The sequence below is a fragment of the Neovison vison genome, chromosome 2 (genome assembly GCF_020171115.1).
Source record: "Neovison vison isolate M4711 chromosome 2, ASM_NN_V1, whole genome shotgun sequence".
NCBI classification, from domain to species: domain Eukaryota; kingdom Metazoa; phylum Chordata; class Mammalia; order Carnivora; family Mustelidae; genus Neogale; species Neogale vison.
Genome location: NC_058092.1, coordinates 97,340,889 through 97,355,389, shown reverse-complemented (window position 1 = coordinate 97,355,389; position 14,501 = coordinate 97,340,889). Strand labels below are relative to the sequence as shown.

At 42.2% G+C, this 14,501-nt stretch overlaps 1 protein-coding gene and 1 long non-coding RNA gene across 2 annotated transcripts in view; one reads left to right on the top strand and one right to left on the bottom strand.

Moving 5' to 3' along the window:
• Window positions 1-4,131: 4,131 nt before the first annotated feature.
• On the bottom strand, window positions 4,132-4,732 carry LOC122900340. Its single transcript, XR_006383213.1, has 2 exons — window positions 4,514-4,732; window positions 4,132-4,227 (listed from the first exon to the last, which is right to left on the bottom strand). It is a non-coding gene; the product is annotated as an uncharacterized LOC122900340 (long non-coding RNA).
• A 198-nt stretch (window positions 4,733-4,930) lies between these two features.
• The window catches only part of LOC122900339 (monocarboxylate transporter 1), a 49,288-nt gene continuing 39,717 nt past the window's right edge, over window positions 4,931-14,501 (top strand). Inside the window, exon 1 of the mRNA XM_044238935.1 lies at window positions 4,931-5,092. The gene's annotated coding sequence lies outside the window, so the exon portion shown is untranslated. The remainder of the gene's footprint in view (window positions 5,093-14,501) is intronic.

Here is a 14,501-nt window from a genome sequence, read left to right as displayed (position 1 = left end):
CAAATTTGCAGGCTTTTTAATCTCAACTTCAAACAATTATTTAAAAAAAATGTAAATGTCCTTTACTATCAAAGCCATTGCAAATATTAAAAGATGCAGTGAACAATTAGTACACATAATTAGTACACATGTAATTACAATTAGTACACATGTAATTACAATTAGCATATGTGTACTAGTAAACGTAGGACAGTAGGATTCCTGGAAAAACACATATTTTTTCACAAAAAAATTCTCGAAGACTTAAATAAGTAGAAAAGCAAATCTCTGGCCACCAAAACTACCAAACACACAAAAAGTCAGCAGATGGATATAATCATTTTTGACTGATTTGGCATATTGAGGAAATTATTATTGGGAGCATTTTTGTTTCCTTCTAAATTGCTGAGGCTCTCTTCATATGCAGCAGTTTGCTTTGACTGTTTTAACCAAATCATCTCTTGCCAGCAAAGAGCCAAAGAAGCTAACTGATTAGGATGCCAAACTGCAGGCTGGTGAGATACGTGAAGGGTCAAAACAGGGCAAGAAGGGCCAAGGGAAGATGGGGAGAGCTCAGGACAAGGCCTGAAATACATCTCACCAACACTGAGTTAGTCTTCCTTCAAAGGGTAACAAATTCATCTTAGATCTAGACTTGGCCCTTAGGATGCAGCAGGACTATACTAATAAAGGACATAAAATATGAGATATTCTGAATGAAAGAGTTCATTATTATTATTTTTAAAGATTATATTTTTTTAAAGATTATTTCTTTGAGAAAGAGAGCGCACGATTGCACGAGTGAGAGAGGGAGAGAGAATCTCAAACAGATTCCGCGCTGAGCATAGAGCCTAATGCAGGGTTTGATTTCATGACCCGAGCCAAAACCAAGAGTCAGACATTTAACTGACTGCACCGCCCAGGCACCAGGGATTTTATTTTTAAGTAATCTCTACGTCCTACATGGGGCCCAAACTCACAACCCGGAGATCCAGAGTCACATGCCCCACGGACTGACTGAGCCAGCCGGGTGGCCCAAGAGTTCCCTACTTTAATTTTAGCATTGACATTATCTTCTTTATGCTAGGTATTTGCTTAGCAAACTCTTTTTTTCATACATGGTACAAAAGCAAATTTCATTTTCCATATTCCCCTTTGAGTTTTTACAAATTATAAATGGGGAAGTATTCTTAATCAATTAAGTATTACTGTGTTTTTAAAAAACCCCTTCTTGCTTTGTTTGGTGTTAGTGAAATGAGGAGAACAGCATCTTCCACCACAGAAATGGTGGAATAATTAAGAGAATGTAAGTGAAATGTTTGAATTCCAGAGAAAATACACTCTAATTTTATTATTTTTCTTTTCTAGATAAAGCAACTGGGTAACTCACTCAGCTTAAATAATAACTAATCGTTACAAATTTTCAAACTTTTTGCATTTGCATTTCTCATCCCATTACTAATTTCTGAGGTTAAAACTCTTACTTTAGAATCTTAGAAGTTTTGCTCACTTTACAAGCTTGCCAAGAGCAGATTACCCATGGATCATTCAGTCTATCAGCCTTTAAAACAGGAAAGTGAGTTTGGGGAATTTCATGCTAAAGCCGAAAGCCACTAAAGAGCATCAGGCCTTCTCTGGTTTTGAGATAATGATTTTGAAAGACTCCGTGGTGAAACGCTTTTATCTTAAAAACCCGCACTTAGGGAGCGCCTGGGTGGCTCAGTTCGCTGAGTGACCAACTCTTGATTTCGCCTCAGGTCATGATCTCAGGGTCCTGGGATCCAGCCTGTGCTCTCATTGCAGAATTGCTTGTCCCTCTTCCTCTGCTCCTCCCACTCCTTCAATCTTGCCGGTGCTCTTTCTTAAATAAATAAATAAAATCTTAAGGGTAAAAAAAGGGACAGCCTTTCAAAAAAAAAAAAAAAAAAAACCCAAAAGACAAACAAACAAATAACAACACACTTGGTACAGTAGAAAACCTAGGGCCTGGAGAGCTGGTTCTTCTGATCATACCATTTATTAGACAAGTGGCCTCAGAATAATTAGCTCCTCTGGGCCTTAATTTCCATTCTGTTAAACTTCCTCTCAGCTCTAAATTTCGGATCCTGTGCTTCCTAGTTTATTTCTTCAGTGTTTCATGAATTAATCAGGAGAAAATCTGGAGAAAACCAAGACTTCTACCTGTATCATTTTATCAGTTTTGCCAGCTCACCCATCCTATTTCTATTTTTTTTTTTTAAGATTTTATTTATTTTTATTTATTTATTTGACAGACAGAGATCACAAGTAGGCAGAGAGGCAGGCAGAGAGAGAAAGAGGAGGGAGCAGGCTCCCTGCTGAGCAGAGATCCCGCTGGGGGGGGGGGGGGAGTGTTGACCCCAGGACCCTGGGATCATGACCTGAACCAAAGGCAGAGGCTTTAACCCACTGAGCCATCCAGGCACCCCACCCACCCTATTTCTACTTTAAGGCTGAGAATCTTTCTCTTGCTTTTGATCTTTCCCTCTTATGCACTTTATGAACAAATTATATTATTAATCACAAACAACTGCAGAGCGCTTTCCAAGATTTACCAACCCCTTCTGCAAATACTCTTGATTATTATCTTAACAGCTCAGGCTGGTAGCTATTATATTCAGTTTACCTGGCCTGCCCAGAAGAGTTCAATGAATGAATTGTCCAAAGTGACACAGATAGTAAGTTATGGAAACAAACCTTCTGATTCCAAAGTCTATACTCTTCCCACAACACTACCGTTCCTAGTAGGAGCAGATCCAGATTTTGTGGAGCCTGAAGTTTATACAATTTTGGTGGACATTTTCAAGAAAAGGAATACAAAATTACAATAAAGCACTAACATAATCCTGTGAACACACTGTAAGGGTTCCTCTTAGGGCCCTGGAAGGGGGTCTATTCAAGTGAAGTGCTTTTAGGATTAATCTTAAGGATTGAGTTTCATGGTTTTCCCTGACTATACAATTATTTAATGCTCACTATATGCCAGACACTTAAGTAAAATACTATTTTTGTTATCATAAAAACCCTATGAGGTAGGTATTATCCTTGTTTTACAGAGCACAGAATGAGGCTTGGAGAGCAAAATAATTTGCCTAAGGATAAAGAGCTTGTAAGTGCAAAGTATCAAAACTGGAACTGAGACATGGGTTGATATTATAAATCTACGGTACTTTGTTCCTATATAAGCCTTTTTTTCGGGTTTCCTGGGAATCAACTTATTCTACCACTTCCTACTACATTTTACAGTTCTGGGCCTCAGAGGCCCATGTCTGAACCAGTGCCACTTTGCCTCCCCAAATCCGTTCTCCTATCATCTACCATGAATGCTGCTACCACCCTAGCAATCCTAAAGCCCTGCTGGAATCCTCTGCATTTATTAAAGGTGAAAAGCAGTTACTACTCATATGCACTGCCTGGCGATCGATTCTGGACAGCCTTCTGAGGTGTTGAACTATTACGGAAAACTTTCTTTTGTGTGAACCCAGGCACAGTGGGTGAAGGGAAAGCACATTTACATCTCAGAACCTGATCCCTCAATCCCCACTCCTCAATCACAGTTCTTCCTTTGCAACACAAAACCTTAAGGCCAACCTCACAGGGCAGTGAGAATTAAGGGCAGAGGGTGCAGGGTTGGGGCCAACAGCCAGTGGTCCTCAAATGTTGGTTGATTTCTTCTGCCTCACTCCATCCCTCCAACGAACTTGTAAACTCCTTGAAGGCAGGAGCCTCCATACATTTTTGGTATTTCCCAAAAGCCAACATAAGAGACACCTCATGATTATTCAACCTGATCACCTAAACTGATCCACTCCAGTGTCTGGTCTTGCTCAAGAACCTACAATGGCTGTGAGAACAAAATCAGGTTCTGGAGTCTGACTTTGGATGTTGCTCACTTTCTTTGTGACCTCTGCAAAGTTACTTAACCTCTCTGAACCTCCAGCCCCTTATTTATTTGTGAAATGTTAAGAATAGTTACCTACCTTAAAAGGCTGTGATGATAATTCAGGTGAACTGCTAAGTACATAATCAGTTCCTCAAAACTGCTAGCTGTATTTATATCCTGTCCCCAACATTCTGTGTCCACAAAAACTTGGCCTCTGCATTCTCATTTCTCCGTGTTTCCAACATACGCACCTCCCCGGGGACCCGTCTCACCACACTGTGACCTGCTCTGCTTTCCCGACTTCGGCGTTTAACGCCCAGCCTTCATCAAATGCCGCAGGGGACGCTCTGTATTAAGAAAGTTGCATCAGTTCTCTCCCCAAAACCACCAAAAGTGCCCAGGAGGTCGGTTCTACTACGGTTGCCTTTTTAGAGAACAGGAAACAGGCCCTGAGGGTTTGAGTGACTTCCCTGAGTTCACCGAACTCTGCTGAGGCCGCAGCCCGCGCTCTCTCCGCCCGCCCCTTCGGCCTCTTCCCGGGCCCGAGGTGGCCACGCGTCCATTCACACTTTGCCCAGTCCCTCCACTTCCAGTCGCTTCCCCGCTCCTCCCCGCGCCGGTCGCCCCCCACACCTGAGTCAGGCCCCCAGGGGTACGCCCCATCCGTCCTTGGCGGCTTTTCCCTTTTCTCTGCCAGAGACTGAGGGGGAGGCCGACACCGAAGTCCCGCACGCGTGTAGGTCACCGCAAACTCCTTGGACTGAAGACCCGAGGGCCAAGGTCCGCAGAGGAGAGCAGCAGCCCTGTTGGACGCCGCAGAGGTGGGGGCGCGAGGCGCGGGTCCTGCCGGGCCGCCGGTCACGTGGCGGGGAGGGGGCGCCGGCGCGCGCCACAAGGCGGGCGGGCGCGCGCGCCTGAGAGCGTGTGGAGGCGCGAGTCGCTGTTCGGGCGTATGTATGTGGGGGGGAGGGGGCGGCGGCCGGGAGGGCCGACTCCGCCCCCTGTGCGCATGCTCGGGCCCCGGCGGATTATAAGGCAGCCCAGCGGGCCCGGCCCGACAAAGTGCTGGCGAGCTGCGACGTGACCTGCCGGCCGCGTGGGTGCCCGAGCGAGCGAACGAGGTAGCTGGCGAAGGACGCGACCTGGACCCTGGGCCCTGCGGGACTCCAGCCGTGTCACGTACACGCTTGGCGGCGCGAACCGCGCATAACGGTTAGTTGGGTAACGGCCCGCGGCGGCGCTGGGCGCGGACCCCGCGGTGCCTCTGCCGCCCTGGCGGGTGGGAGGGGGCCTCGGGACTGGGTCGCAGACCTGAGTCTCGGGGGAAGGAGGCGGCCCGGCAGGGGCATCGTGGCCGCGAGCAGCCGCGTAGCACCGGAACGCGGCGTTGGGGAAGGAGACCTTGAGGCGATGGGGACAGCGCCTTCCCTCGCCCGGAGGGGCTGCGGCCCCGTAGTCAGGTGCGGGCCACCGGCCTGGCCGGGGAGTTGGGTTTGGATGCCGGTGACCTTGGGGAAGTAGCTTTTCCCCTAGCGTTCAGGAGTCTCCTCAAGAGATGCTTTTGATTTGGAAAAGGGACGACGTGGGGCTGGCTCACGTGGTGCCTCCCCGCTCTCCTGGCCGCGTTCTGCTCGGAGGGAAGGGACGCGGGGCGGGAGTTATTTTGGACTCGTGGCATGCCCGCCCCGACCTCGGCTAGCCAATCCTTGCCCCACCTGGTGACTTGCGAAGGTGGTTTGGGGAGCCGCAGTCCCCGCAGCCAAGACGTGACTGCAGGGTTCGAGTGGACTTTGCGGAGGGAATAGTGCAGCTGGCCGACGCGGGGACTGGTGCTGACTCTTTGTCATTCAACCTGTGGCTGCAGAACCTCGACTGGAGCGCCCTCGCGCTCCTGGTCTTGAAGGCGGCCCTGTTGGGAGGAATCTGAAGGATAGCGTTACACTTGGTCAGATGCACGCGTTTTGTTCCAAGTACATCCTTTTCTTCCACGTGCATTTTAGCATTTCATTTCTTTGTCACGACTTATTTGGTGTGACGAGCACTAGCCGAAACCACTTTGTAATTATTTTCAACCAAGAAACAAACGGATTTCTGCTTGAGCCGGTTTGCACCGTTTGCTTACGAGCTAGACGCCTACTGATAACAGTAGAATGTTTACAGAGCTACTCTTTACCATAGCTAGTTTTGAAATGTTTTTTATTATTTCCTAAAAGTTATTCCGGTTTCGAAATAAAATGCACTCGTATCAGTGCCCTGATAAAACAAATGTGGGCGTAGTAACTAGTGGAATGTCGTGATAGGGTGAACTCAGTATTGTGTGCAAGTTTGGAAGAGTATGACTAGGAATTAGGCATTAATAAACAATGTCAGTGTCTTTTACCAGAACTGTGAGTAAATTAGAGACTGCGTATCTTCAGCTTTTTAGTATGGCGTTAAGTAGTGCCCATAAGTCCAAGTCTTATGCTGTGAAGTACAACTTTGCCTTAAAATTGGCATAGGAAATATCAGGAATTCAAGATATCTAGGCTTTAATACAGGTAATGGGTAAGTTTTATTTCAGAATTTAACATACTTGAGTAATTTAGGGTTTAGATAAATGCTGTTTTTTAATCGTATTGCAGTGACTCTTATTAAATATGTAAGTTAATGGTCTGGAGAGATTTTGTGAGATTTTTATAGCTGAATAGATTTAAAGGTTTGGTTGTAAGCTTAACATAATAGGCTATAACATCCCTAAACAGATTTTTTAAAAAGGATAAAAAGGTCATAGGATGAAACCATTTGATAGTGTTCGAATAGTTTTACATGTCTTTTTGTCTTCTAAATATTAATGCATATAAATAACATTAATCCTGGAAAAGATCTTAATGACTCGCTAGTCAGATTCCCTTATTTTACAGATTAGGAAATTGAAATTGGAGAAGTTAACTGACTTAACATCTTAGATGAAAACTTGTTTGTGTGGGAATTAATGTCTTTTGACTCCTGTTAATCAGATCGGCACTCTTGAGCTTTCTTTAAAATTGTTAATATGGATGTAAATTATTTTATACTAAAAATAGATATTGGAGTAGCTTTTGCCCAATTTATGTCCTTCATTCCCATTGTATTTTCAGTCCACTTTATAATGCATCCCTATGTAGGATTTAGGTCCTTGTAAATGCCTATATGGTCAGTCTGTTTTTGAGTAGATGAAGATGGAACTTGGATGTGAGAAAAACAGACCAGAGAGTTGTGGGTATTTATGTATTCAGCAATTTGTTATTAGCTGCTAGGCACTATGAGAGACTTAGGTTTCAGCAATAAACAGGTTCTGGCCCTGTTCCTCCTGGAGTTTGTGGTTTAACTGAAGAGCAGATAGACTGGTAACAGTGGTTACTACAACTACTCTTTATAAAGAAATACTGAGTGTTATGATAGAGAAAGTACAGATTCCTGGGGAACGAAATGGTGTATTCTATACTTATGCGAAAACACCCAACCCAGTATAGAAGCAATCTGGGTAGGCTTCTGTGAGGAAATGCTACTTAACTTTCTAGACTTGACGGTTAGGAGCTAACTAAGCCAGGAAGTGATGGTGGAAAAAGCATTCCAGCAATGAATGCTGAAGCTCCAGAGTACAGGGTACGTTGGAAAAACTGCAAGAATTTAGCAAAGCTAAAGCATAAGAGGGAGAAGGGAAATTTGGGAGAGATGGAAGTTGGAGAGATAGATAATATCAGATAATGGAAAGCCTTATAAGTCATTTTAAAGAATTAAGGAAGGGACTACCTTAAAAATTTAAGGAAGCACTCTTGCCTTGTAGCTAATCAAAAGCAGTTTAAGGGTTTGAAGTGGAGTTGAGGATCATATTTTGCTTTTTAGGAACTTCACTCTGTATACAATGTGGGAAACAGGCTGAGGGAGGCTTTTGGGAGTGTGTGAGACCACAGTGATGGACAGTAGTGGGAGGACATGAGAGGGGGGAACACACAGATGTGGGAAACTAGGGCAGCCAGAGTTAAAAGTATCTCCAAGCTTTCTAGCTTGACCAAATACGATTTTGTGGGTTTACTGGATAGTATTTGTTTCCATTTAACCAGTGAGGGCAATTAAGACATTGTATGATTAGCCCAGGGCTGCTCAGGTTGTCAGTCTTGGAAATAAAACAAATCCATTCCTGTCCTCTTTGTAGTTCTGTTGGTGTTATTGATAGTGATTTTTTTTTCTTATTTATTCCCCTCTAAACAAACTTCTATCAAAAAATTTCAAACGCAGTTGAGAGCCAGTGTTTTATCTATCCCTTTTCTACTCCCCTACACCTGCTGGGTTATTCGGAAGCAAATCATATGTGTATAATTAATTTGTCTATGAATATTTAAGTATATCTCTAAAAGATGGATTCCAGGAAATCCTAACCACATGCTGTTGTCTCATCTGTAAAAACGAACATAACCAAATAACCAGGAAGTATTCAAATTTTCCTCAGTTGGCTTTTTTTGTTTTTTGTTTTTGTGTTTGTGTTTTTTTAAGTAAGCTCTATACCCAACACAGGGCTTGAGCTCAAGACCCCAAGACCAAGAGTCACATGCTTTATTGACTGAGCCAGCCAGGCATTGTACCCCTAGGGTTTTTTGTTTGTTTGTTTGTTTTTTAATTTTTTAAGATCTAAATGTTTATTTGAGAGAGAGAGAGAAACTATGTAGAGAGGGGCAGAGAGAGAAGTCAGGCAGACTCCATGCTGACTGAGCATGGACAATGGAGCCTGACTCGGACTCCGTCTTACTACCCTGATATGGTGACCTGAGCCAAAACCAAGAAAGAGTTGGGTGTTGAAGCAACTGTGCCACCCAGGCACCACTCCACTCCAGGTTGCTTTTAAGTAATTGGTTTGTTTGATTTGGAATCCAAACACAGTCACACATTACATTTGGTTGCTGTATCTTTTAATCTGCAGTTTCCCCCTTTGTCATTTCTCTTAATTGATTTGCTGAAAAAACTGGCTTATTTTTCCTGGTTTCCCTCATTTTGGATTTTGTTGAATATGTCCCTCTGGAATAGTTTTAACATGTTTTAGTTCAGCATATCCCTGGCTTCCCTGTATTTCCTATAAATTAGTAGCTAGTTTGAAAACTTTAAGCATGCTTAGATCAGTTCAGGTTTGATTTCTGAGAGTAGGAACAGTGTGGAGGAGAGAACAAATATAATTCATAGGTGATGATGTATATTTCCATCAGGAGGGCTTTGGTTATCACTGACTCAGCTAAATTAATGGTGTGGCTCCATTTCTTCACTAGTGGCTTGCAAATGGCCTTTCTTTCATATTCCTCTTTTTTTTTTTTAGGTTTTATTTATTTAGGGATGCCTAGGTGGCTCAGTCGGTTAAACATCTGCCTTTGACTCAGGTTGTGATCCCAGGGTCATGGGATTAAGTTCCACATGTGGCTCCCTGCTCAGTGGAGAGCCTGTTTCTCATTCTGCCTGCTGCTCCTCCTGCTTGTTTTCTCTCTCTCAGATAAATAAAATCTTTTTATTTATTTATTTATTTTAAGATTTTATTTATTTGACACAGAGAGAGGGAACACAAGCAGGGGGAGAAGGAGAGGCAGGCTTCCCGCAGAGCAGGGAGCCTGATGGGGGTTGATTCCAGGACTCTAGTATCAGGATCAGAGCCGAAGGCAGGGAAGGCAGGCGCTTAACTGACTGAGCCGACCAAGCACCCCTCTCTAACATTCCTTCCTAATTGATTAACTAGAATACCTCTATAGAAAATAGGGTTTTTTCCCCCAGTTTTATTTTGAGATATAATTGACGTTACTGTGTAAGTTTAAGATACATAGCATGATGGCTTGACTAACATATATTATGAAATGATTGCCACAAATAAGTTTAGTTATCATCCATCAGCTCATCAGATAAAAAGAGCAAAAAAAAGTTTTTCCTTTCAAAGAGAACTCAGAATTTACTCTCTTAACCTTCCTATATATAATATAATAGTGTTAACTATAGTCATCATGTTTTACCTTAACATATCTAGTACTTATAATTGGAAGTTTGTTACCTTTTAACTACCTTCCTCTAAGTGGTTTTTGAATAGTAAAGGCAAGTTAAAGTTTGTGTGTGTTTTGTTTTTGTTTTTGTTTTTTTGACAGAGAGAGAGAGAGACTGAGAGAGAAGGGAACTCAAGCAGGGGGAGGGGAAGGGGGAGAAGGAGGCTCCCTGCCTAGCAGGGAACCCAGGGTACCCAGTGCAGGACTCCATCCCAGGACCCTGGGATCATGACCTGAGCTGAAGGCAGATGGTTAATGACTGAGCCACCCAGGTGCCCCAAAGTTTGTGTGTTTTAATAGAATATCATATGTATTGAGACACTATCTTTTTTGGAGGCCTGTATGTATGTATTTTTAAAGATTTTATTTACTTATTTGACAGAGCACACAAGTTGAGTGAGTGACAGGCGGGGGGGCGGGTAGCAGGCTTCCCACGGAGCCATGAGCCTGACGTGGGGATGTGGTACTCCATCCCAGGGATCCTGACCTGAGCCTAAGGCAGATTCTTAACCCTGCTGAGCCACCCAAGTGCCCCTGGAGAAATGTATTTAAATGTATCAAGATATAGCCTCTTTAAAAGCCGGTATTTTGTTAAAATGTTTTTAGCACTCGATATGAGCATTTCAAATGGTTTTTAGTTATTTGGAATATTTAGAATTTCTATTCTTACATTGATAAGGTCTCTTTTGGTCTTCTCTGCTCTTTCAGTTTATTTGTTCCCATAGCTTTTGTGGAATTTCTGGTAGAATCACTACCAAATCTAAATCTCAAGCTGTAACTTGAATATAGATTTAAAATTCCTTAAATACAGAGATTGATTACTCTTATCTGTGATCTGCTTTTGTAGTTATCTCTTGGGCATTTCATACTTAAAATGTTACCTGAGGTTCATTGTTTCTGCCTGTTCTCAACTTCCCTTCATCCCCCAAACCTAGTCTTTTCTTCTGACTACATTATTTCAGGTAGTTAGGCTTAAAACCTCTGAGTCATCTTAACACTTCCGTAGTGGGCCCCCTGCCCTCCCAAATGCAACTGTGTGCCAGAGTTTCTCTTCTTATCTCTTGTGTCCATTCTCTCCCTCCACCAACCCCACTTTTCATTTTATCATTACTCCCTAGTTTTGGCTGCTGCTATGATTTTTGCTGTGGCCTTGTACCTCCGATCATTGCCGTTCCCCTTCTCCAGTCTGTTCTATGGTGTTCTACCAGTTCCTTTTTTAAAATTTAATTTAATTTTTTTGTGTGTGTGTTCCAAAATTCAGTACTCTATGCAGTACGTGCTCTCCTTAATACCCACCACCAGCCTCACCCATGCCCACCCTTCTCCCCTCCAAAACCCTTAATTTGTTTCTCAGAGTCCACAGTCTCTCATGGTTTGTCTCCCCCTCCAGTTTCCCCCAGCTCACTTCTCTCTCTCTTTTTTTTTTAAGATTTTATTTATTTATTTGACAGACAGAGATCACAAGTAGGCAGAAAGGCAGGTGGAGATAGAGGAAGGGAAGCAGGCTCCCTGCTGAGCAGAGAGCCTGATACGGGGCTTGATCCCAGGGCCCTGAGATCATGACCTGAGCTGAAGGCAGAAGCTTTAACCCACTGAGCCACCCAGGCGCCCTGAGTATTCATCCTTTTTGATGGAGGCATAATACTCCATAGTATATATGGACCACATCTTTATCCATTCGTCTGTTGAAGGGCATCTTGGTTTTGTCCATGGTTTGGCAACTATGGCCATTGCTGCTATGAACATTGGGGTACAGATAGCCCTTCTTTTCACTACATCTGTATCTTTGGGGTAAATACTCAGTAGTGCAATCACAGGGTCATAGGGAAGCTCTATTTTTAGTTTCTTAAGGAATCTCCACACTGTTTTCCGAAATGGCTGCACCAACTTGCATTCCCACCAACAGTATAAGAGGGTTCCCCTTTCTCCACATCCTCTCCAACACTCGTTTTTACTGTCTTGTTAATTTTGGCCATTCTAAGTGGTGTAAGGTGGTATCTCAATGTGGTTTTGATTTGAATCTCCCTGATGGCTAATGATGATGAACATTTTTTCATGTGTCTGTTAGCCATTTGTATGTCTTCCTTGGAGAAGTGTCTGCTCATGTCTTCTGCCCATTTTTTGATGTGATTATCTGTATTTTGAGGGCTGAGTTTGAGGAGTTCTTTATATATTCTGGATATCAGCCCATTTGTCTGTAGTGTCATTTGTAAATATCTTCTTCCATTCTGTGGGTTGCCTCTTTGTTTTGTTGGCTGTTTCCTTTGCTGTGCAGAAACTTTTGATCTTGATGAAGTCCCAAAAGTTCATTTTTGCTTTTGTTTCCTTTGCCTTTGGAGATGTGTCTTGAAAAAAGTTGCTGTGGCCGATGTTGAAGAGGTTACTGCCTATGATCTCTAGGATTTTGATAGATTCCTGCCTCATGTTGAGGTCCTTTATCCATTTTGAGTGTATATTTGTGTATGGTGTAAGAGAATGGTTGAGTTTCATTCTTCCATACATAGCTGTCCAATTTTCCCAGCACCATTTATTAAAGAGTCTGTCTTTTTTCCACTGTATATTTTTTCCTGCTTTGTTGAAGATTATTCGACCATAACTGATGTCCTACCAGTTCTGATCATGTCATTTCTCTAATCAAAATTTTCTCATGGTTTTCTAATGCCTACCAAATTTAATACTTGTCTGGATAAAGTCTTCAGTATATGACTGCCAAGTTACCCGAGTTGTATGTTATTCTTCCTTTAACTTGCACTGACAAACTGAAATTTTTCTCCATGCTTTTTTCCCTGTAATTTTTTTTTTTCTCTTTGCCCGGTCATAGGATCCATTTTATAATGATCTATATGCCAAGTTTAGTATAGTTGAGATGTTTGAGCCCTTGTGTTTCCTATAAGGAAGTAATGAAACAGCAATGATGATCTTTTTTTTTTTTCTTCTTCAAGATTTTACTTATTTATTTGACTGGGTGTGTGGGGGGGCGGGAGCAAGCTCCCTGTTGAGCAGAGAGCCCGATGCTATGTGGGGCTTGCGGGGCTCGAGGGGCTCCATCCCAGGACCCTGAGATCATGACCTGAGCCGAAGGCAGAGACTTTAACCCCCTGAGCCACCCAGGTGCCCCCTAGCAATGCTGATCTTAAGGAAATGATGCTTTCTCTTCTGGGGTCACAGTACACACAGTGACAGCAGGAGTTCACATCTACCAAAAGGGAGACTGGCTCAGGGGCTAAGCTGTTGAGGAGTATAACTGAGGACTTAGGCAGAAGAAGCAGGGTCCAGCTCTATTGGTTGTCCGTACTACTACTTTGGTACTAATCACAGCTGATAGTATTGTTAAATCTAATCTGATGTGATTACAGTGACTTAGCCTTCATATCAAGGAGAAGTTTCTCAAAATGTACAAGCATTGTAAGCTACATATTTGATCATTTGTTGAAAAATATTTCTTCCCTTTGATTTTGCTCTTACTGTGTAAATCACCAAAATTATTGAGTGAATGAAAGCTTGATAATACTGCTCTAGTGTGTTAAACTGTGTTGGATAGCAACAGGGCTTTCTTTTTTTTAAGTTTTTATTTTAAATCTAATACATTTAACAGTGTTATGAGTTTCAGATATACAATATAGTGATTGAACAATTCTGTACATTACTCAGTGTTCATCATGATAACTGTACTTCTAACAGGGCTTTTCAGAGTTGCCTTATATAGTTTTGAGACTCAGAGGTTTTACTTTATTAACTCTCTCTTCTCTTCCCCTATCAGCGGTTTTTAACCTGGGATCTGCAGATTGGTCTTCCATGATCAATGGAATTCAGGGGTCTCAGAACTTGCTGAAGAAAAAAAGTTACATCTTCTCATTAACTTCTACATAAAATCTAGTTATTCCAACTATGAATGTAGGCAACAAGCAATGAGTAGTTTTGCAGCACCTGTGACTTTGTCATCATTTTCATATGATACAGTGGTTGCAACCAACTTGAAATTGTTTAAACTCATCATTACTTTAAAGTTACTGTGATTATTAGACCAACTACTAGATCTTATCTAACTTGTTATTTTTAAGAGCACATGTCAATTAAAAATATATTTTGACAATTGTATGTTTGTATTTTATGCATTTAAAAACATCATTCTGACAAGAATAATGACAGGTTTTACCAAATTGTCAAAGGAATCTGTGGCACCAAAGAGGCTAAGAACCTCTGCTCCTAACTCCTCCTAACTCTTATATGTCTTTTCTGATATAGGAATGGTTAGTCAGAAGCTGTGATGGAATATAGCATATAAATCATGATATCACAGGTTTATGTAAATTGTTTGGCCATTGACTGTTGTGTACTAAATCATAAATTTTGACCACACAAATGATAGGGAACAAAATGTTTGTGTATTTTAAGGGTTAGTAAGATGATTTCTACAAATTTTGGCAGAATAGTTTTCCTTTGTATTCAGGAAGTATATGTTTTTATAACTTAAAATTATGGTTTCCAAAATTCTGTGGTTTTTTTTTATTTTTAAAAACTTTCAAAAGTAAGCTCTAGACTTGAACCCACAAGTTCAAGATCGAGAGTTGTACACTCCACTGACTGAGCTA